General features: G+C 44.5%; 1 protein-coding gene across 2 annotated transcripts in view; it reads left to right on the top strand.

The window, feature by feature from the left end:
• The first annotated feature begins 4,368 nt into the window (after positions 1 to 4,368).
• Positions 4,369 to 22,742, top strand: part of CNGA3 (cyclic nucleotide gated channel alpha 3) — a 68,408-nt gene continuing 50,034 nt past the window's right edge. For both annotated transcript variants that reach the window (XM_025354502.1, XM_025354500.1), the window contains exon 1: positions 4,369 to 4,748. The gene's annotated coding sequence lies outside the window, so the exon portion shown is untranslated. The remainder of the gene's footprint in view (positions 4,749 to 22,742) is intronic.

Raw genomic sequence — 22,742 nt, 5'->3', positions numbered from 1 at the left:
TAACTTTTTGCCAGTTTTTGTGGAGACACATCACCCTGAGGCTTCACATCTTACCCCGCGAGGTCTGGTAAGCCACGTCTCCTCTTCTTCTTCTTGGGGGGCTGACCTTTTGGACGCTGATACAGAACTTTACATTTGTTCCTGTTATGTCTTTTCTTGGCCTGTATATTTAGTGCATCATTGAAGGCTCTCCAGATTTTTTGGATTTTGATTTACACTCCTTAGTCACCGTATATTGTGAGAGCATGTTAGCTATACATTCTGTAATTCCATATCCATATTAAAATATGCAGGAAACTCCATATGTTCACCCAAGGCCATGATAATGATGTCGAACTGAGCGGTACTGAGTCCCAGAGCAAGTCACACCTGTTAGGGAGCACTTCGATGCCGTTCACATCACAATCCACAAAAACAGCCTTGCATCCAGCACACGTGTGCCAGCTTAGCAATTAGAAAAGGTGATTGTCCTTTTGTGGGTGGAAAATTAGGGCTTTAGGGTTAGACAAAAGCTCAAGTGATATCCCTGGGCCAGGACCAGGCTCAGTTGTAACGGGAGCCAAGCTTGCCCTCAGTGTTTAAGTTCTCATCTGTGCCCCTTCCCCCTGATCTTACCCACCGCCTGCTGTGGCGCCCATCCCATGCCACGCTCAGTGGCCTGCAGGATCCTCAAATGTGCTCCTCAATGTATCCTACCAAAACTTTTTATTTGATTCTTTATCCATACTCTATCTCCTGGAGTTATTGGCATTTTAAAAGGGATCCAAGTTTGAAAATAGAGAGATGACATTCCAGTGGTAGGACTTCAGGCATTGATGGTCAGACAGTAGAAATTTGGAGAGTGGAAAGGCTGGCACTGGGGTCTTAAGGGCAGCCCCTACCTAGCTACTCTGCAAAGCTGACCTGAAAGAAACAGGGAGTCCCCAGGGGACAAGATAGATTAGATCCTATGGTCCCACAGTCCTCCTCAAGCTTTTAATGGTATTTGGTTAGAATTTTTAACTCTTCAGATCTTGTTCATTCATTTAATTTAATTTTCCTTCTTTTTTTTTTTTTTTTTTTTTTTTGAGACGGAGTCTCGCGCTGTGTCACCCAGGCTGGAGTGCAGTGGCGCGATCTCGGCTCACTGCAAGCTCCGCCTCCCAGGTTCACGCCATTCTCCTGCCTCAGCCTCCGAGTAGCTGGGACTACAGGCGCCCGCCACCACGCCCGGCTAGTTTTTTGTATTTTTAGTAGAGACGGGGTTTCACCATGTTAGCCAGGATGGTCTCGATCTCCTGACCTCGTGATCCACCCGCCTCGGCCTCCCAAAGTGCTGGGATTACAGGCTTGAGCCACCGCGCCCGGCCAATTTTCCTTCTATTCTTCCAACTGCCAGGTAAGTAAGAGAAATAGATGCCGTCATTTTCATTGTCTGAGAAGGAAGCAGGCAAAGTGGGCTTTAAAGACAGAAAACAACTGCTTTTCCCCAGCTAGGGGCCTCACCATCGCGCACCTTTGCGCTGACTGACAGAATTCCTTTGGGGAAAACTGATGCATCCCTGTTTCTCACGTACACCTTGCCTGTCTCCTCATAAATATTTTATTTCCCAAAAGCCATTCCTACAAATTGCCTTATCATTTGCCAAGGATCTAGACCATCTGCCAAAGCAAGTTCACACATCCCTCCTTGCTGATAACTGGGTTTATCCGTTTGCATTTCTGTGTATCGTCGGTTAGTCTGGCTTATCTACTTATGAGATTGTGTGTACTTTAACACACTGGACACCATATGGCCCCCAGCAGAGACGGCAGTCCTGTTGCGTACCTGTGAGCACTATTTGTGTGCCTTTCAACCCTGATTATAAAATATCCGGTCCCTAGTACACCTAAAATTTGTTTGGACTGGGAAGATTTTACATAATTAGAATCAAAAATTTAGTTCCTCCCACCCTTATTTTTAAAGCAATGTGTACAAAATGCATACGGAATAAATAACAAATTATTTACACAGTAAAATTGAATGAACTATAGCTACAAGCAACATCACCGAATCTTACTAACTTAATAGGGATTGACAAAAGCAAATCCCAGGAGACTATATAGACCATCACATTGTTTCTAAATTTCAAAAACAATTAAAACTAAATGTCATTGAGGAGTCCCACAAGCCACACATGTACACACTTATGCTCAGACTCAATCCTTCTGGGCTTGGCTCGTATTTTCCTTTCATTTCCTGGCACCGAATTCACAGGTGGATACAATTGGTCTCATCAGGCTCCCTGGCTCCAGACTTCCTCAGCTCCTGGGTGCCACCGAATTCACAGGTGGATAGAATTGGTCTCATCAGGCTCCCTGGCTCCAGACTTCCCCAGCTCCTGGATGCTACTCTTTTCCCCACAGACCCCTCCCCACTTCCTTAGTGTCCTGGCTGAGGCTGAAGCAACTTAGCATTCACCTGGTCCCCACTCCCTTCCTCCCACTCTCACCTGCTCTGTCAGAAAGAGGAGATGGTGCCTTCTCCATAGCTCTCTTCTTCCTTTGGTCTCCCTATTCCACCAAACACCAAAAGACTTTGGGTTTCTGAGGATCATGCTCGTTGGTCTCTTAGTGCCATGGGCCTGTTAGAGCATCCCACTAATTTATTCAGATGTTGCTGTATCCTGCATCTTCACAAAACCTTGCTGTCCCTTCCACACTCGACCATGCCTCAGTTGAAGCTTGAGCAATAATCAGAAAGGTCCCCAGAGGCCACTCCACTGAGTGAGCCTTGGGCCAAATCTGGACCTTCCATCATGGCAGCCTAGGATCTTGGAGCCCGATGACTTTTGAAGGCAAATTCACAGATACATCCCCTTCAGTCTCCTTCTATTTGTTTCCAGTCTCCGTTCGTCTGTTTCCACTTTTCAGACACCCAAAGTTCTTCAGTGATAACTGTTGCCACATACATCATTCCCTAAGGGCCAACTATGTGCCCATTTCTGTGCTAAACACTCTATCTCATTTCATCACACTCAGGACACTTCTCCATTTCTTAATTAATTCTGTGAGCTCTTGTTTTCCCTTTCAAATCTTAGGAATGATGTGCATTTCAGAAACAAAGTCCAAGGGGATTTTTCAGGATGATGCCTTAAAATGATCTCACGATCACTACTCTGTTCTCCAAAATCAGGATTTAAGATTCTTTTGAAGCTCTGAAATGTTTCTGGACAACAGAAGATAATCATCTGCTTCCAGTCTTTCCTGAGGACAAGCCAGCAGGAAACAGCTTTAACTTGTTGCATAAATTAATGAGATTAGAAGAAATAAAGCATTTCCTGGCAATGAGAACTATTAAAAAATGCATATCATAACTGAGGCGTGTGGAGATTCCTGGAATAAGGATGCTGAAGTCCTCAATGAGGCAAAGTCTCATCTATTATATTTTCCCTTGTGTTGAATTAATTTCAGGTTCCTTTCAGAAGCCCAAATGATAAAATAAGTATTCTCCTGTCTTCCAGCTTCTGTGGCTTCAGCTTCCTTTTGTTGATTCACCGCTTCCATTTATTTGCTCTTCCACTACCAGAGTCCCTTGAATCTGAACAACTAAGCCTGATTTTCTTTGGGGGAAATTTTGTCTAGGTTTTATTTCCCCCCTTTAAGACATGTGTGCACACATGCACATGTGTGTGCCAGCCATTCTAATTCTTTATTTTTTCAGTAAAGAGCATACACTTCATCTCTCCCTTCAAGTATTGCATGAACTCAATGAACTTTAAGCCTTCTAAAGATAATGTGTTCAGTTAGCAGGCGATTTGATAAGTATGCTAGGAAATGCCATGAACTCCAAGTCCTCAGAGAAGCTCTGGCTAACTGGCTGGGTGGGATCTGCTATTGTGGAGTTTCTTCTCATGAGGGCATCATTCATGAGAACCTAGAACCCAAGAGGCTGTCCAAGCCTTGTCCCAGGCAAGGACGTTTGCATTCCTCCCAGGACCTGCTCCTGCGATCCAGAACCAGAGCGTGCAGTTGCCGGTGAGGGAAAGGCAGGATTCCGTCTTCATCCTTCATGGAGAGGTGTGTTCTTGGAGGTACACCTTCTGGGAGAAAAATGAGTTTTAGTAAATAAAGTTATTTTCTCCAAAAAGAGTTTAAGTTCCTTTGGCTAATAGAGGGTTATGATTACTAGCTAGATTGGTGGGGTTTAGTTCAGGAAATCTGGTGTTATCTGGTGTGATGGAAGGAAACAAAAACTCTGCAAGGAGAATACACATTGTCCCAAATAGTCTTGTTTCAAACATCTTCCCTAAGATGGTAAACGGGCCCAAGAATGTGTGTGTGTGTGTGTGTGTGTGTGTGTGTGTGTGTCTGTCCCACCTTTAAACTTCAAACTCCCAGGTCTCTGCTGCGTGCTCATCCAGTGTGGATTACACTACCAGCAAAACATCGCACGAAGGAGTCCAGGATGGCCGCCCGCAGTTAGGAGAGAACCCAGAATGGAACGAAGGACTCCTTTGCTTTCTTGCCCTTGACTCTCCCCCTCTTCCCTGGGAGTGTTGGGGATGTGAACTACTGACTTCTGCCTCTTTCGGACCGCCTTTGAGGCTCCAGAGCCTCACCTGACTTTCCCACGGAGAGGGAGGCCAGAGGCTCCTTCAGTAGTCCCGGTGCAGAGTCCTGGGCCGGGAGCGCGGGGGAGGGAGCGAGTGGAGCTGCGCCCAGGAGGCGGAGGGAGGAGGCGCTCCGCAGACCCCAGCGCGCCGCGGAGAAGCTCAAACTTTGGCAGGGTAAGGATTTTAGGGGCTCTTGAGCTCGAAGTTTTGGGGGGCGCCGGGAGGTGTGCTGGGGGCGCAGACCCCAGATAGGAGATGAATTAGAGAACCACACGCAGGGGAGCGAGGCAGCTGCAAGCCGGGGCGGGCGCGGCGCTGTCCGCAGCCCCCGGTGCTGAAACGGGCGGCAGGTTGGAGAGAAAGTGAAAAAGGGCCGGCTGCGGCCTCGGCTCCCACCCCCCAGCTCCCACACCCCTCCATTCCAGTTCAAAGGACAGGAAGCCCTCCCCGTGCTCCCCAAGCCGATCGCACCCCCTTTTACTCACGTCCCGCAGCCGCGCTGGGCCGAGCCCGCCGAGCCGTCGGGGCGGGAGGCAGAAGGAGCAGGGCTGGCTCCCGTTGGGGGCTCGTAGGGCTTCCAGCCGCGACCCCACCCCATACATCTCCTCCTGCCCCGCTGCCCCAGGAGGACGCGCCCCGGGCCTCCAGGACCGCCAGTCCGGGAAGGACCCCTCCCCCGGCTCCAAGTCGTGTCTCGTCGAGTCCGCGCCGCGCCGGGGGAGGTTGAGTCAGTGGCCTGGAGGGAGCAGGGCCGGGGGAAGGCAGCGGCGAAGGACTGCCCCCCAACCCAGGGGACTGTTCACCCTTGGGGATTCAAAGAGAAGGGTGGGCTGAGGAGGAGGCGAGAATTACAATTCTTTGAGGAGTGCGCGGTTACTTTTTTTTAATGACAAAATCACACCCGGGATCTCGGACGCCCGGGGCTTAGTGCTCGGTGATGGAGGAGAAGGGGCGGCGGGCGCTCTGATCCTCTGCAATCCCCTAACCGGATAAAGGCGCCGGGCTCCCAGCCCTCGGGCTTTTCTCGTTCGCTCAGCCCCCGGCCCCTCCCGATGCCCCTGGGGGGCTGGGCCCGCAGGCCCTCGCACTCCCGCAACCCCGGGCAGGGTGATTCAGTTTTCTCCCGGTGTAATCTCCCTACTGAGCACCGCCGCTGGGACTTTAACTTCGGCGCTCTGCAGCGGGCGTCTCCGGCTGGCGCGGCGCGTGGCGGAGGATGAATGGCGCTGGAACCTAGAGGACCCGCAGCCGGCGCCTCAGCCTCTTCGGCCTGAACCGGGTTCCTCGGACACGCAGTCCGCCGTCTCAGGCCTCGCCGGAAGCTGGCGAGCGCAGTCTCCTGCAGCAAAGCCCGGCACCCCGACGGCAGATGCTCCCCATCACATCTTCCAAAGTGGCGAGGCTGGGGTCGGCGGGAATGGCCCCCACCCGGGTTCAGACTCCATCCCGGAGTGGACAGCTCGGTGCCCCCAACATTCTCTAAGCGCTCTCCGCAACCTCCTCCCCCCAACACACACACACTTTCATTCATGAAAACCAACAAGAATATTGCTGTCTGGGCACGGGGTCCATTGTACAGCGCGCGTTCACATACCCCCAAGTGAAAATTCTTGGGGGACGCGGGTGGTTGGGCCGGGAGAAGAGAGATGGTCACTCGTGCCTGCTATCTACTGGGTCTTCTACGCCAAAGTCGCAGTTGTAGAAAAGTCGGCCAGGTCAGAGGACTCAGATGGGATTTCACTGAGCCGGTGGGAGCTTCTTTGGGTTCTTTGGGGTAGGGGGAAGGACATAAACTCCCCCTGCTTCGCACCAATGCCCAGACACCCGCACTTCCTCTCCAGCCTCCGTTCAGCCACAGAGGGGGACCTCCTCCGGTGCAGATGCCCAGAGGGGAGGAGCGGTGGCTCTTGGGGTGACTGGCTGGTGGGTGCAGGATCTTAATCACTTTAGCTGGGACTTTGGCCGTGACTACGTGTGCACTTGCCTTTGATGCTCCTGTTTCTATGTCTTTTCTATCCTCATTCACTATCTGCTAGCGGTGGCTGTCTCTGGTTAATATTAAGGTTGCCATGGCGACCAGTCTCCAGTCGCCATGGTACCCAGAAGGTGAACAGTTGGAAGCTACTCAGGCTCTTCTCCAGCTCTGGCCCCTAGTTTCCCTAGGGGTTAGGGCGGGGACGGCAGTGACCAGGTTCCAGAACCCTTTTCTGTGCCCCCCTCTTCCTCCCCCCGTTCCCACAGCGTCCTGCTCGCCTGAAACCCCTGCTAATACCCCACCAACCACTGTGGCCTCAAGGTTGAGATGGGCCGTGCTTTTTTCTCTATCTCCCAGTTACATACACTGAAGCCAGGGGGGAAACAGTTTTCCCTCTGACCTAATGCATTTTAGTAACAGCCTGAGTATTTCTGAGTACAGTGGACAAGGCTCAGTCTAATGGGAGAAACAGAATTTTAAACAGACACAGTCCCTGCCCTCTGGGACCTCACAGTGTAGTGTGGCAGACAAACCCTTGTGCAACCTACCAGGTGGCCTGCACTCTGGGTGCCAATGGAGGCAATAACAGAGCCCTGAGAGTAGAGAGAGGTGGGAGTGACTAAATCCTGGTCAAAGAGGGCCTCCCCAGCAAGGTTATGTTGCAGTTGAAACTTGAAATCAACTGGCCAGGAAGAGAGGAAAATCTCTCCAGGCAGAAGCAAGGATGTGTGGATTAGTCAGGAGAGGGTAAGGCCCTGCTGTGGTGACGTATAGACTTGGAATATCTTGGTGGCTTCACCCTTTGCTTATGCAATGTCTGAGGTTTTGGGAGTCCTGCATCATGGGGGGAGTCCACTGGCCAGAATCCGTCACTCAGCCTTCACCTGGCCTGGAAGGGAGGCTGGAAAATGCAGCAGGCACAGGGTGGGCTTTCGTGAGCACTGTCTCTGCCAGTACGTAGGGGCAAAAAAAAATGTATGACACACATAAGGAAAGGGTGAGTAATTTGGCTTAGATGAACATCCAGTTTAGGCTGACTTGATCCAAATTATGAAAAGTCTTGACCATCAGGCTAAGAAATGGAGACTGTGTGCTGGAGAAATTAGGCACCTCTAAAAGCTTCTGAGAAGAGTGACAATTTAATTAGAACTACCTTTCATAAGGATTCTGGGGTCACTATGGAAGGTTCATTCACCTACGCATTTATTCATTCTACACTCATTGAGCCCCTCCTTAGTGCCAGGGACTGGAAGGATTATAGGAGCGACAGCCTGAAGATGGGAGATGAGCAAAGATAGCTATTTCAGCCATCCTGGGGAGAGAGAAAGGCCTGGACACAAGCAGGAACAGAGCTCAAAGAGACCAGAAGCGACCTCTGTTCTGCTTTGACACTTACACACCTGCCTAGCAGAGACTTGCACAGGGTGAGTGCTCGGTACGTTTCTGAATTAGTAAATAAAAGAATTGGAGGGCATGGAGGAGAGAGATAGCTGTTGCTGTGACTGACAAGACTTGATGATGCTGGATCTGGGGCAGTAAGGGAGAGGAAGGAGTAAAAGCTCACGCAGTCTTAGCTGGGTAGTCATTTGGTGCTGGGTGTCGCTCATGGCATTAACCAAGACAGTACTGCAGGGAAGAAGAGCAGGCTTGACAGTAGCTGGGGGAGAGAGTGCTGCCATTCAAATAGTTTTGCTCCAAGGAAAACTCTTCCCTGAACTCCGTCTGCACCCCAGAACTCATCCAATCCCCAGAGCGCTTCTTTTGTCCTTCTTTGCAGGATTCATACATTTCACCTTGAATTATAATAATGCAGTGTAGGGGTTAAACTGACTTCTGCTCCCCAGCTCTGCCACTGGGTGACTTTGAACCAAGGTATTTAATCATTCTGAGTCTCAGCTTCTTAGTATGTACATGGGCAGTAGTAATAGTTATAATGCCTGCCTCATCGAGTTGTTTTGGGGATTAAATGAGGTAATTGAAGTGAATTCCTCAGCTCATTGCCTGACATATTGTAAGTGCTCAAAGTTAGATTTGGACATCTTATTACTTCCTAATAAAATAAAAGCAATGTATTACTTTTATAACCACATCACAAAAGTTCATTCGGAAAAAAAACACTTTACCTCCCATGCTTGCAATTAGGTTTGGAGCATGTATAGGGCTGGCTATGGAGAGCTCTGGTTCCCCAGCTCTGGTAAGGTCTGAGAAGCACTTTCATCCTCTTGCAATCTCAACCTGAACAGCTGAATCTTATTACAAAGCAGCAATTTCAAAACTGAGCACACTCACAGCTGAGAAACTCAGAATCCCATTAATTCTGAATCATCTCTGCAGAGACTAGGACACTTTCTAGTCATGAGACAAGCCCCTGCCTCTTGGTTAAGTAACATAATTGATCATCTTCATCCAATTTCAGCGCATTTTCTTTTACTCCAAATCTCTTCCTGTTCTTGAGAACAACCTTAACTTTCTTCTCAGACAGGAGTTGAAAATTTGCAGCTGACATTTGGAAGCTTCCATTTGCTCATGTTATAAAAATGCCAGAGTTCAGAGAGAGAGAACTCTGCCTTCCAGTCACGAGAAGATTTCTTTGGGAAACAAGACTCAACTGTCCTAACTCAGACTCATTATCTCCATCATGGCGCAGGGACATTGATGGGTTTGGGGCAGCCTCCATAGAGACGGGGGAATTGGATTCTGACCTTCATCTTCCCACATCACCTCGCAGCTCAACTCTGAGCACAACTGGATACGTTCTTGTCTAAGACTTCAACTGGCTTTTCGGGACCTTTCTTGGGCAGATAGAGAAAGCTTTAATACTTACTGTCCCCAGAAGTTGCCTTGTTTCTTAAGAGGCAAGGGCTTAAAAGCTTGCAGGCTCTACAATTAGACTGCCTGTTGAAGTCCTGGCTGTGTGAACTGTGTACCTTGGTTTGCTGCTCTGTAAAATGGGGATGATGTGGTTTGTCTGTGTCCCCACCCAAATCTCATCTTGAATTCCCACCTGTTGTGGGAAGGACCCAGTGGGAGGTAATTGAATCACGGGGGCAGGCCTTTCCCATGCTGTTCTCGTGATAGTGACTAAGTCTCATGCGATCTGATGGCTCTATAAGGGGGAGCTTCCCTGCATAAGCTCTCTCTCTGCCTGCTGCCGTCCATGTAGGATGTGACTTGCTCCTCCTTCCACCATGATTGTGAGGCTTTCCCAGCCACGTGGAACTGTGAGTCCATTAAACCTTTCGTAAATTACCCAGTCTCAGGTACGTCTTTATCTGCAGCATGAAAACGGACTAATACAGGGGATAAGAATAATACTTACCCCATAGGGTTATTGAAAAGATTAAATGAGTTGATACTGTAAAAAGCTATACAGCAGTGACTGGCATAATAGAAGCCCTCAAAAATGTGATGCTCATTATTATTAATGTCATATTTTGGCATTTCTCCCCTTTATTACATTTCGTGAGTTTCTAGTAGGTGATATTGTGAGTTTTGCATTTTAAAAAGCGTTTTGATTTTAGATTTTAAATTATTTCTTTTTAGATATAATTTTCATGCCACAAATGTCACCTATTTAAAATGCACATGTCACTGGTTTTTAGTATATTTATAGTTGTGCAGCCATCACCACATTACAATCTTAGAACTTTTCAACACCGTCAAAAGGGACCCCGTACCCATTAGCAGTCATTCCTTTTTCTCATTCTCTCCCAGACAACCTCTACTCTACTTTCTGTCTGTATGGATTTGCCTATTCTGGACATTTCATGTTCATGAAATTATATATTATGTGGCTCTTTTTGTCTGGCTTCTTCCACTTGGCATAATATTTTCAAGGTTCACCCATGTTGTAGCATGTATCACTGTTTTATTCTTTTCTATTGCCAAATAAGATTCCATCTGAATAACATTCCATGATGTGGACATACTACATTCTGTTTATCCATTTATCAGTGGATAGGCCCTAATAAATGATTGTCATTTCCACTTAGGGCTATTGTAAATAATGCTGCTATGAACATTCACGTACAAGTTGTTGTGTGGACGTGTTCTTATTTCTCTTAGGTATATGCTTAGCAGTAGAATTCCTGGATCGTACGGTAACTCAGGTTTAACATTTTGAGGAACTGCCAGCTGTTCTCCAAAGTGGCTACATCATTCCCACCAGAAATGAATCAGGCTTCCAGTTTTCCACATCGCATTGTGGAATATGGTTAATTTTATGTATCAACTTGCCTGGGATACAGGGTGCCCAGATAAAACATTATTTCTGGGGGTGCCTGTGAGCGAATTTCCACAAGAGATTAGTATTTGAATCCATGGACAGGGTAAAGCAGATTGCCCTCCCCCAGTGTTGGTGGCCACTATTCAATCCATTGAGAGCCTGAGTAGGAAAAAATGTAGAAGAAAGGGGAATTCACTCGTTGAGCTGGGACATCATCAGTTTCCTGCCCTTTATTGGCCCTCTGGTTCTCGGAACTGCACCACTGGTTTTTCTGGTCTCCAACTTACAGACAGCAGCTCATGGGCTTCTCAGCCTCTAATGCTTTGTAATACATCATATTATATACAGTTGACCCTTGAGCAATGCCGAGATTAGGGGTGCTGATCCCCTACACAGTCAAAACTCCACATATAACTCTTTTGGCTTCTTCAAAACTGATTTACTAATAGCCTACTGTTGACCACAAGCCTTACCTATAACATAAATAGCCAATTAGCACACATTTTGTATGTTCTATGTATTACAGGCTATATTCTTACAATAGAGTAAGCAAGGAAAAAATGGGGATTTTTCAATTTGTCACATATCTCCAAAATTTTTTTCGATACATTTATTGAAAGAGAAACATGTAGAAGTGGAGCTGTACAGTTCAAACCCATGGTGTTCAAGGATCAACAATATATATAACCTATTGGTTCTGTTTCCATGGAGAACCCTAACTAATACACTCACTAACTTGTTATGGTAATATTAACATTATATAGCTCTTTTTCTTTCTATTTTTGAAGCTCTGTAATTTTTTTATTTCCTCCACCTAGGTTCATATTCACACATAAAATATGAAAGGACACTCAAGTATAATATTTACACTGTAGGGTTTTATTATATCATGGAACTTCTGGAATGGAAGGACTTTTTATAACCATCCCAGTCAATGTTGAGTACAGTCATCCCTCAGTATCTGAGGGGCATTTGTTCCAGGACCTACCTACAAATACCAAAATTTAACAGATGCTGAAGTCCCTTATACAAAATGGCATAGTATTTGTATTAGGTTAGTACAAAAGTAATTGTGTTTTTTGCCATTACCAATCTAATAAATAACCTACTGTAGTAGTCCAGTCTTGTATTGCTATAAAGGAATACCTGAGAACTGGGTAATTTATAAAGAAGAGAGGTCTCCTCAGCTCATAGTTCTGCAGGTGGTACAGGAAGCATTATGCTGGCATCTGCTCAGCTTCTTGGGAAGCTTCAGGAAACTTACAATCATGATGGAAGCCAGAGAGGGAGTATGCACATCTTGGCATGAGTAGGAGCAAGCGGGGGAGACGTCACACATTTGTAAATGACCAGAATTCATGAGAACTCACTCACTGTCATCAGAACAGCACCAAGGGGATGGTGCCAAATAATTCATGAGAAATCCACCCCAAGAGCCAATTACTCCCATCAGTTCCCACCTCCAACATTGGAGATTACAACTGAACATGAGATTTGGGAGGAGACACAGATCCAAACCATATCACCTACATATAACCTCCTGTGTACTGTACTTTAAATCATCTCTAGATTACTTATAGTAGTACCTAATACAGTGTAAATGCTATGTAAATAGTTTATACTGTATTGTTTTTATTTGTTTTATTTTTATTGTTGTATTGTTATTCTTTATTGTTTTGGGGTTTTTCAAATATTTTCAATCTGCGATTGGTTGAATCTGCAGATGCAGAACCTGCAGATGAGAGGGCCAACTGTAGTATGTCATTGTGCTTTTGATTTGCATTTCCTCATGACTAAATACTTGAAGAATGTTAGCATGTGCTTCTTAGCCATTGTATATCTTCTTCAGATAAATGTCTATTCAAATCCTTTGCCTACTTTTTAATTGGGTTATTTGACTTTTTATTATGGAGTTATAAGAGTTCTTTATATTTTGTGGATACAAGTTCCTTGCCAATATGTGACTTAAAATATACTCTGCAATCCCAGCACTTTGGGAGGCTGAGGCAGGAGGATCACTTGAGCCAAGCAGTTTGAGACCAGCCTGGGAAACAGAGAGAGACACCATCTCTACAAAAAATTTTAAAAATAGCTGGGCATGATGGTGTACACCTGTGGTCCCAGCTACTCAGGAGGCTAAAGTTGGAGGATGGCTTGAGCGCAGGAGGTCAAGGCTGCAGTAAGAGGTAATCAAACCACTGTGCCGTAGTCTGGGTGATACAGTGAGACTCTGTCTCTAAAGAAATAAAAAATGAAAATATTTTCTCCCATTCTATAGATTGCTTTTTTGCTTTGTTGATGGCATATTTTGATACACCAAGGTATTTTTATTTTGATGCAGTCCAATCTATTTTTTCTTTTAACACTTTCACCATTCACTATGCTGTTAACTGTGGTTGTGTCATGGGTACTCTTTGTTAGGTTGTGGAAGTTTCCTTACACTCCTAGCTTTTAACTGTTTTCACCATGAAAGCATGTTGGATTTTTGCCAAATGTGTTTTCTGTGTTCATGAGATGATTATGAGCTCTTTGCCCTTTGTTTTATTAGGAGGGAGTATCACGTTGATTGATTTTGGATAAGTCTATTTTGCATTTCCGGGATAAACATCACTTGGTTTCACTGTGAAATCCTTTTTGTATGTTGCTGGATATAGTTTACTAGTATCTTGTTGAGAACTTTTGCATAGTAATCTGAATTTCAAAGCGTCCTTTCATGTAAGTTCTGATACTCAACTTGTTTTCACTTTTCTTATACAGTTTCCAAAAATATTAACATTATGTAGTTTTCCTTTCTGTTTTTGAAGCTCTGGAATGTTTCTATTTTCTCCACATAGGTTCACATTCACACATAAAATATAAGAGGACCCTCAGGTGTAATATTTGCATGTAGTGCTTTGATCCATCATGGAACTTCTAGAATTGAAGGACTTTTAATAATCAACTCGGCCCATGATTTTCAACTCTGTTCCACAGAGTGTCTTAAGATGTTCTGCACACATTTTAAGTTTTTTAAAAGGTATATTTAAATATTTTTAAAACTCAAAAATATAAAGATAGCACTGACATGTCTTCTGTACCAAACTTTAATATATTGACCATCATGGCCAAAATTAAATTGTGCCCCACTAATTGTCTTTATCAAAGTTATCAAATACTTTTAAATAAAATACGATAAGTAAATGCTTTATGCATCAGGGTTTTGTGGATGATTTCATTTTAAATAAGGCCATTTCTATGATTAGATGAAGAAATTAAAGTGCTGGTCACTTACCCACATTGGAGGCTAAGCTGGGAAGAGAAGCCATCTCTCCTTTCCCTCAGGCCAGTGCCCTTGACCCCTTATACTGCCTTTCAAATGTGATTTGAGTCAAACAAAAGATATTTCACTCAGGGTTTTCTCTCTCCATAAGCCTAGGGCTTTGCTTCAAATCACCAGGCCTCTTCGCCGGCCGTAGGAATGTCAGTGTGGGGCCTGCGTCAGCTCTGTGGGGTGGTTCACGGGTCTTAGGGTAATTAAGTGCTTCAACATTGGAGAATTTCCCTTCCACCCTGCAGTTCTCAAGCGGGATGGGGGCAGAAGGGAAAGGAAGAGTGTTTTGGAAACGTGTTTTAGAAAAGTTTCAAGGTATGTAGACCCTGGGGGAGTTCTTGACTTACCTTTGGAGTTTAATTTGACGAAGTGAGCCTGTCCAGCCTCACATTTACTGATAACTTGCTGAGTGCATTTGTCCGGGGTGATGCTGAGAAGGTTGAGTTTTGGGGACTGAAACGAATCAGACTCAGACAGAATCTGAGAAGATTACTTCTGAGAAGATCAAAGACCCCAGTGGTCAGTCTCTGCCAGAGAAAACAGTGGCCTGGGCTGAGTATGCCTGTCCATCAGGACTCTGTGCTCTGTCCTGATTGAGATTTTGGCTTGTTTGCCATGGCTCGTGTCCACACTTGGCACCTCACTAATTGGATCTGCCAAACCCTGGCTGAATAGAGTCTCCTCCCCAAGGATGATGATCATTCAGAACGACCTCCAGTGGACTTGTGGCGCATCCATACAGGACTATGGACCCCTCTCTGTTGTCTCTCCATTGACAGCCGCATTCACACTTGGAAAATGGTAATGTTTCAAACCACTCAAATCGGACCAGGATTAGTTTTGATGTTCAAGCCATAACAAAAAAGAAGACAGAGAACAAACAAACTGTGTAAGGGGTTAGTTAGTCATCGTGAGTGGGGAGCAAGGTTTTCTTTCGGAAGCACGTTCAATCTACAGCAAGGGGCTCGACATGTTTTGCCCTCCTTTACAGTATGTTTGATCTCTCATAAATTCCCATTTATAAATTCCCATTCATAAATTGTAAGTGGGATGGAAATTTTCAGTGTGACTCATTCACACAATCACTGTGAGGATCAAATGAGTAAATATGCACCTAAAATTATCAGAACAGTAACAGGCAAAGATTAAACAATAAATATGTGGCTGTTATTATCAGTGTGGTCATGATGATTACTCACCAATTCCTCCATTAATACCACACGTTCTACTACCTACTATGTGTATGTGCCGGGTGTTTGAAGAATAAAGTATTTTTTAGGTAAAAGGAGATAGTTCTTGCCTTTAAGCCTTTTGGAGTAAAGGAACAAGAAAAGTACAAGAATAACTGGAATACAGTGAGCTGTGTTAAATGCCTGGCTACTCAGACATCCAGACGAGTGACCGTGGAGAGAGTCCAGGATGAGCACTGGAGTGCAAAAGTCACAATTGAATCCTTGAAGGGCACAGCAAAGTGTGATTGCAAATGGCACATGTAACACTGTAATGGTAAATGTTGGATAGTGCTAAGTCGCTAAGTCAATGTGATGGCTTCTCACCTGGGAAGTCTCCTTGATGTTCCCTAAGGCGGAATTAAGGATTTCCTCCCCATCCTGCATTGCACCCCATCATGCCTCTACCTGTATTTCTACACCACTTGCACTACCTTACCCTCACTGTTTAACATGCCTGTGTCCCCCATGCAAATGTTATGCTCTTAATGGCAGAGACCTGTCTTCCTCATCTTCGTAACTCTCAGGACCAGGTACAGTGCCTGGGACATCATTGGCAAGGAGTCAGTAAGGGGGCTGGTGGCAGGGGGACATGCTAGATTTAGTCATGTTATAAAGAAAATGGAAATTGTCTGAAATGGCATGTTCTTAGCTCTCCAGTTAGGTCCTAGAAAATACGCATTCATTTGAGAGATGCTCAAAAACCACTCCTAGACTCATGCCTGGGATCTACTTCAAGGTCACCTTCATAGTTGGCAGAATGCATCTTCTTGCTATGTTTGAAAATTAAAATTGCATTTGTGCATTTCCAATCTCCCACAGTGCCTGTGATAAACAGAACAAGCCATAATGTGGATTTTGGAGTGAGACAGGCCCAGGGGTCCATTTCCTCATCTGCAGGATGAGCATCACTATTCCCTCTTGGGGTCCCTGAGGATTCATGCGTGAGGGACATGAAAGTGCCTCGCACTCAGGGGTCCCTGGCTAGATGGCAGCTTTCATTGTCCGCAGAGCCCCAGGATCACTGATTGTGGTTTCGTGATCTCGTTTGTGAGTTCTACTCACAAAGAGTTCATCAAGGCAGGGCCAGATGTGAAAACACATGCAGTGGTTGGGTAATCTCTTAAGACGTCATGACTCAAAAACTGATAAATACAGGGAAATAATTAAGTGTTTATTCAGCCTTTCCTATAGGAATTGACCAATCAAATAATTCAGAGTAAAATTTTTTCTTTTAAAAATATTTCAGCTAATTGAGGAAGGAATGATAGAATACCACCAACTTACAACCTCTAATGAATTGATGGAGCTAGCAAATGATCATCAACGGCTGCTAACATCACCCAAAGAAATACAATGAGATCTTATGTGCCTTCTGATGGAAGAACAAAGAATCCCCTATGAAATTGTCATGCAAAAAAAATTAATAAATTGACCAAGACTCTGGGTACAACTACCAGTACAAGGTAACATTTTAGGGTTGGAATCAGCAAAAATTCATACTGTAGTAAACGCCATTGGACAAATAATTAAATTTCTACACAAAGAGAAAAACTTTACAGGTAAAAATACCAAGAAGATATATCAACCAATCAACAAGATTGGTTCCTTATTTGGATCCTGATTTTTTAATGTATTTTTTCAAAGACAACCATTTATGACAGTTATGAGACAATAGGGAAAAAAGATCTGAGTTATCTTAAACTTACATTTCCCTTTCTTGATGTACATTTTGCCCTGTCCTACTCCAACCATCGTTCTCCTGGATAAAGAACAGAGAATTAAAAGGGAAAGTTGGCTCACTCCTAAACCTTGAGGGACTTGGGTCAAGAGTACAAATGACTTACCGTAGCCCAGATATCTAAAAGTTAAAGATTCTCTTAGCAGTGATACTCACTGCCCTCCAAAACAGAGCCTTGAACAGGGCATGCAGGCAGGCAGTTTATTTGGGGAGTGATTCTAAGGAACAGGAGTAGGGGTCTTGGAGAGGGCAAAAGGGAATAAGGACAAGCCAACCCAGATGTCCATTATCAAACTAATCGCCACTCTGGGCAACAAGGGGTTCTCCAAGGAGCCAGGTAGAAAGTGTCTCAGAACCATCTTCCTGAGGGATGGAAGAGTATATTCCCTCAGGCTCCTGCTGCTATTGGTCCAGCGTTGCCCCAAGGGTGTTACCCGTCCAGCGTTTGCACATGCATCAGAAGGGTGATGTGGTCTCGGCAAGTGCTTCCTGGGGGAAGTAAGGAAGCCCCCAAGGCAGAAGGCCCTAGAATCTGCAGTGTCACTGAGGCAAAATACATGGGTTACCCAGCATGCAGCTGGTTGCCATAGCAATGGCTGGACTGAAAGGTGGGCAGGACGGACGTGAGGTAGAGGACCAGAGATGACCATTACATGGACCAAGATAGCACACTGTCAAATCAAATGTACCCACCCTCCTAACCTGGCAAATACACTGCATCACAACCTGGAGGCCAGGTTCAAACCGAGAGTACTCAGGCCCCTTGGAGTTGAGCCTGAGAGCAGGAAGTCGTGAGGAGAGCTGGTCTCTGGTTCCCTGCCCCTGACCTGCCCCCTTCTCTCCCCAGCCCTAGGTCCAGGCCATGTCAAAGGGGCCTTGCACAGGAGGCCCTGCACACCCTCCTGTGGACGCCCTGCCCACGTCTCCAGGCTGTGTCTCCCCCATCCCCGACAAACGGCTGCTCCTTGGGCCTAGGGCAGTGCAAGCTGGTGCACTCAGGAAGATGGACCAGGAAGAGTCCCAGGCAGGCTCTAGAACCAGTTCAGAGCCTCTTGGACAGAGAATCTGAGAGTCCTGGGCACTCACACCATTGCTAGAGCAGGGGCAGGGTTCCCGGTGGGCATGGCCCCTTGACCCTATGGGCTTCTCGACCCTTTGGGAGGGGTGTGGCTGGAGGAGGGCCAGCATGGGGTCATTTAAAGCAGAGACCCCTCCTACCCAAGCCTAAAGGCAATACCAGCTCCCTCAATGACTTTGCACTCTCAGGTTGTGGAGTCAGACAGATTTTTAGTCAATCCTGGCTCCGGTCCTCAGCAGCAACCTTAGGGAAATGACTCACCTGTCCAGTTTCTTCATTTGTAAGAGAGAGAGGGGGGCTGCTGTGAGGATTAAGGAAGTGTTGCACAGCACCCACCTGTGCCTGGCACCTAGTGGCCCTCAGCAGGAGGCAGGTCTATGAGAGGACAGAGGTACTGCCTCCATGCCATGGCGGTGGGACCAGAGTTTGTGCCCAGGATAGAGAATGCAGCTGAGGGGGCAGAGGGAAGGGGCACAAGCTGGAGACAATGCACTTTATTTGGTGTAATTTGCCTGGAAATGTACAAAGAAGAGTAATTTGATAGTTTTTCCACATAGTCCCAAACTTCTTTGAGACTCGCTCTGCACCCCGCTTGACTGTCAGCTCCTGGAGGACAGAGCTGCATATAGCTCTCTAGTAAGTCCCCAGCTTCTAGCATATTGCCTGGCACATAGTAAGTGCTCAATTAAAAAGTGTTGAATGGACAATTTCAAATTGGATTTATTGCTTTTTTACCTAAAAACGTATAAACATTCCATTTTAAAGTATTGAAAATCATGAGGCCAGAGGGAGGTGGGAGACAAGGATTTGGCCAAAGTCTGCATAGATTGAGTTAAATACGCCTGAGTTCTAATGTGGCTTCTGCACCTCACACATTCTTTGGAAAGTTACATAACCTGTTATAAGCCTCCATTTCCTCATCTATGCAATTGAGGACACTAATAGCATCCACCTCAGAGAGTCACATGTTAGAATAAATAATGATGTAAAAAACTTAGTACATTGACTGGAATATAATCAGATTTCAAAATATTTTAACTACTACTATATTGCTTGGCAGTGCTATTTGGATAACACATAGGAATATGTGTATTATTTTTATTTTATTTTATTTTTAGTTCTGGGGTACATGTGCAGGACATGCAGGTTTGTTACATAGGTAAATGTGTGCCATGGTGGTTTGCTGCATCTATCAACCCATCCCTAGGTATTAAGCCCAGCATGCATTAGCTATTTATTATGATGCTCTCCTTCCCCATCACCCCTGGAGAGGCCCCAGTGTGTGTTGTTATTCCCCTCCCTGTGTCCACGTGTTCTCATTGTTCAGCTCCCACTTATAAGTGAGGAGAACATGCAGTGTTTGGTTTTCTGTTCCCAAGTTAGTTTGCAGAGGATAATGGCCTCCTGCTCCATCCATGTCCCTGCAAAGGACATGATCTCATTCCTTTTTATGGCTGCTTAGTGTTCCATGGTATATATGTACCACATTTTCTTTATCCAGTCTGTCATTGATGGGCATTTGGGTTGATTCCATGTCATTACTATTGTGAATAGTGCCACAATGAACATATGCATGCATGTATCTTTATAACAGAATAATTTCTATTCCTTTGAGTATATAACCAGTAATGGGATTACTGGGTCAAGTGGTATTTCTGGTTCCGGGTCTTTGAGGAATCGCCACACTGTCTTCCACAACGGTTCAACTAACTTACGCTCCCACCAACAGTGTAAAAGCATTCCTGTTTCTCCACAGTCCCACAAGCATCTGACTTTTTAATAATCACCATTCTGACTGGCATGAGATGGTATATCATTGTGGTTTTGATTTGCATTTCTCTAATGATCAGTGACGATGAGCTTTTTTTCATATTTTTGTTAGCCACATAAATGTCTTCTTTTGAGAAGTGTCTTTTCATGCCCTTTGCCCACTTTTTTTTTTTTTTTTTTTTTTTTTTGAGGCAGTTTCACTCTTGTTGCCCAGGCTGGAGTGCAATAGCACAATCTCAGCTCACTGCAACCTCTGCCTCCCAGGTTCAAGAGATTCTCCTACCTCAGCCTCCCAAGTAGCTGGGATTACAGGTGCCTGCCACCATGCCCAGCTAATTTTTTATATTTTTAGTAGAGATGGGATTTCATCATATTGGTCAGGCTGGTCTCGAACTCCTGACCTCAGATGATCTGCCTGCCTTGGCCTCCCAAAATGCTGGGGTTACAAATGTGAACCACCATGCCCAGCCTGCCCACTTTTTAATGGGGTTGTTTTTTTCTTGTAAATTCGTTTAAGTTCCCTATAGATGCTGGATGTTAGACCTTGGTCAGATGGATAGATTGCAAAAATTTTCTCCCATTCTGTAGGTTGTCTGTTCACTTTGATGATAGTTTCTTTTGCTGTGCAGAAGCAACTTAAATTAATTAGATCCCATTTGTCAATTTTTGCTTCTGTTGCAATTGCTTTTGACATTTTCATCATGAAGTTTTTGCCCATGCCTGTCTTGAATGGTATTGCCTAGATTTTCTTCTAGGGTTTTTAAGGTTTTGGGTTCTACATTTAAGTCTCTAATCCATCTTGAGTTAATTTTTGTAAAAGGTGTAAGGAAGGGGTCCAGTTTCAATTTTCTGCATATGGCTAGCCAGTTCTCCCAGTACCATTTATTAAATAGGGAATCCTTTCCCCATTACTTGCTTTGGTCAGATTTGTTAAAGATCAGATGGTTGTAGATGTGTGGTCTTATTTCTGAGTTCTCTATTCTGTTCCATTGGTCTATATATCTATTTTTGTATTGGTGCCATGCTGTTTTGGTTACTGTAGTCTTGTAGCATAGTTTGAAGCTGGGTACCATGATGCCTCCAGCTTTGTTCTTTTTGCTTAGGATTGTCTTGGCTATACAAGCCCTTTTTTGTTTCCATATGAATTTTAAAGTAGTTTTTTTTCTAATTCTGTGAAGAATGTCAATGGTAGTTTAATGGGAATAGCATTGAATCTATAAATTACTTTGGGAAGTATGGCCATTTTCATGATAACGATTTTTTTCCATCCATGAGCATGGAATGTTTTTCCATTTGTTTGTGTCCTCTCTGATTTCTTTGAGCAGTGGTTTGTAGTTCTCCTTGAAGACATCCTTCACTTGCCTTATTAGCTATATTCCTAAGTATCTGACTCTCTTTGTAGCAATTTTGAGCAGGAATTCATTCATTATTTAGCTCTTTGCTTGTCTATTGTTGGTGTATAGGAATGCTTGTGATTTTTGTATCCCGACACTTTGCTGAAGTTGCTTATCAGCTTAAGAAGCTTTTGGACTGAGATGATGGGGTTTTCTAGATATAGGATCTAGAAAGCATCCTTATCTTGTGCCAGTTTTCAAGGGGAATGCTTCCAGTTTTTGCCCATTCAGGATGATATTGGATGTGGGTTTGTCATAAATGACTTATTATTTTGATGTATGTTCCATCAGTACCTAGTTTATTGAGAGTTTTTAATAGGAAGTGATGTTGAATTTTGTTGAAGGTCTTTTCTGCATCTATTGAGATAATCATGTGGTTTTTTGTCTTTAGTTTTGTTTATGTGATTAATTATATTTATTGATTTGCATATGTTGAACCAGGCTTGCATCCCAGGAATGAAGTTGACTTAATTGCGATGAACAAGCTGTTTGATATGCTGCTGGATTCAGTTTGCCAGTATTTTATTGAGGATTTTTGCATCGATGTTTATCAGGGATATTGACCTAAATTGTTGTTGTTGTTGTTGTATCTCTGCCAGGTTTTGGTATCAGGATGATGCTGGCCTCATAAAATGAGTTAGGGAGGAGTCCTTCCTTTTAAATTGCTTGGAATAGTTTCAGAAGAAATGGTACCAGCTCCTCTTTGTATCTGTGTAGAATTCAGCTGTAAATCCATCTGGTCCTGGGCTTTCTTTGGTTAGTAGGCTATTTATTACCACCTCAATTTCAGAACCTGTTAGTCTATTCAGGGATTCAACTTCTTTCTGGTTCAGTCTTGGGAGGGTATATGTGTCCAGGAATTTATCCATTTCTTCTAGATTTTCTAGTTGATTTGCATAGAGGTGTTTATAGTATTCTCCAATGGTTGTTTGTATTTCTGTGGGGTTAGTGGTGATATCCCCTTTATCATTTTTTATTGTGTCTATTTGATTCTTCTCTCTTTTCTTCTTTGTTAGTCTAGCTAGTAATCTATCTACTTCATTAATTTTTTTCAAAAAACTAGCTTCTGGATTCACTGATTTTTTTTGAAGGTTTTTGTGTGTGTGTGTATCTCTATCTCCTTCAATTCCACTCTGATCGTAGTTATTTCTTGTCTTTTGCTAGCTTTGGGGTTTGTTTGCTCTTGGTTCTTTTAGTTGTGATGTTAGGGTGTCAATCTGAGATCTTTCTAGCTTTGCAATGTGGGCATTTAATGATATAAATTTCCCTCTTAACACTGCTGTAGCTGGGTCCCAGCGATTCTGGTATGTTTTCTCTTTGTTCTCATTGGTTTCAAAGAACTTCTTGATTTCTGGCTTAATTTCACTGTTTACCCAGGAGTCATTCAGGAGCATGGTTTTCAATTTCCATGTACTTCTGTGGTTTTGAGTTTCTTAATATTGAGTT

Source organism: Theropithecus gelada, chromosome 13 (genome assembly GCF_003255815.1).
Source record: "Theropithecus gelada isolate Dixy chromosome 13, Tgel_1.0, whole genome shotgun sequence".
Classification (NCBI taxonomy): Eukaryota; Metazoa; Chordata; class Mammalia; order Primates; family Cercopithecidae; genus Theropithecus; species Theropithecus gelada.
This window is presented reverse-complemented; position numbering and strand designations above follow the sequence as displayed.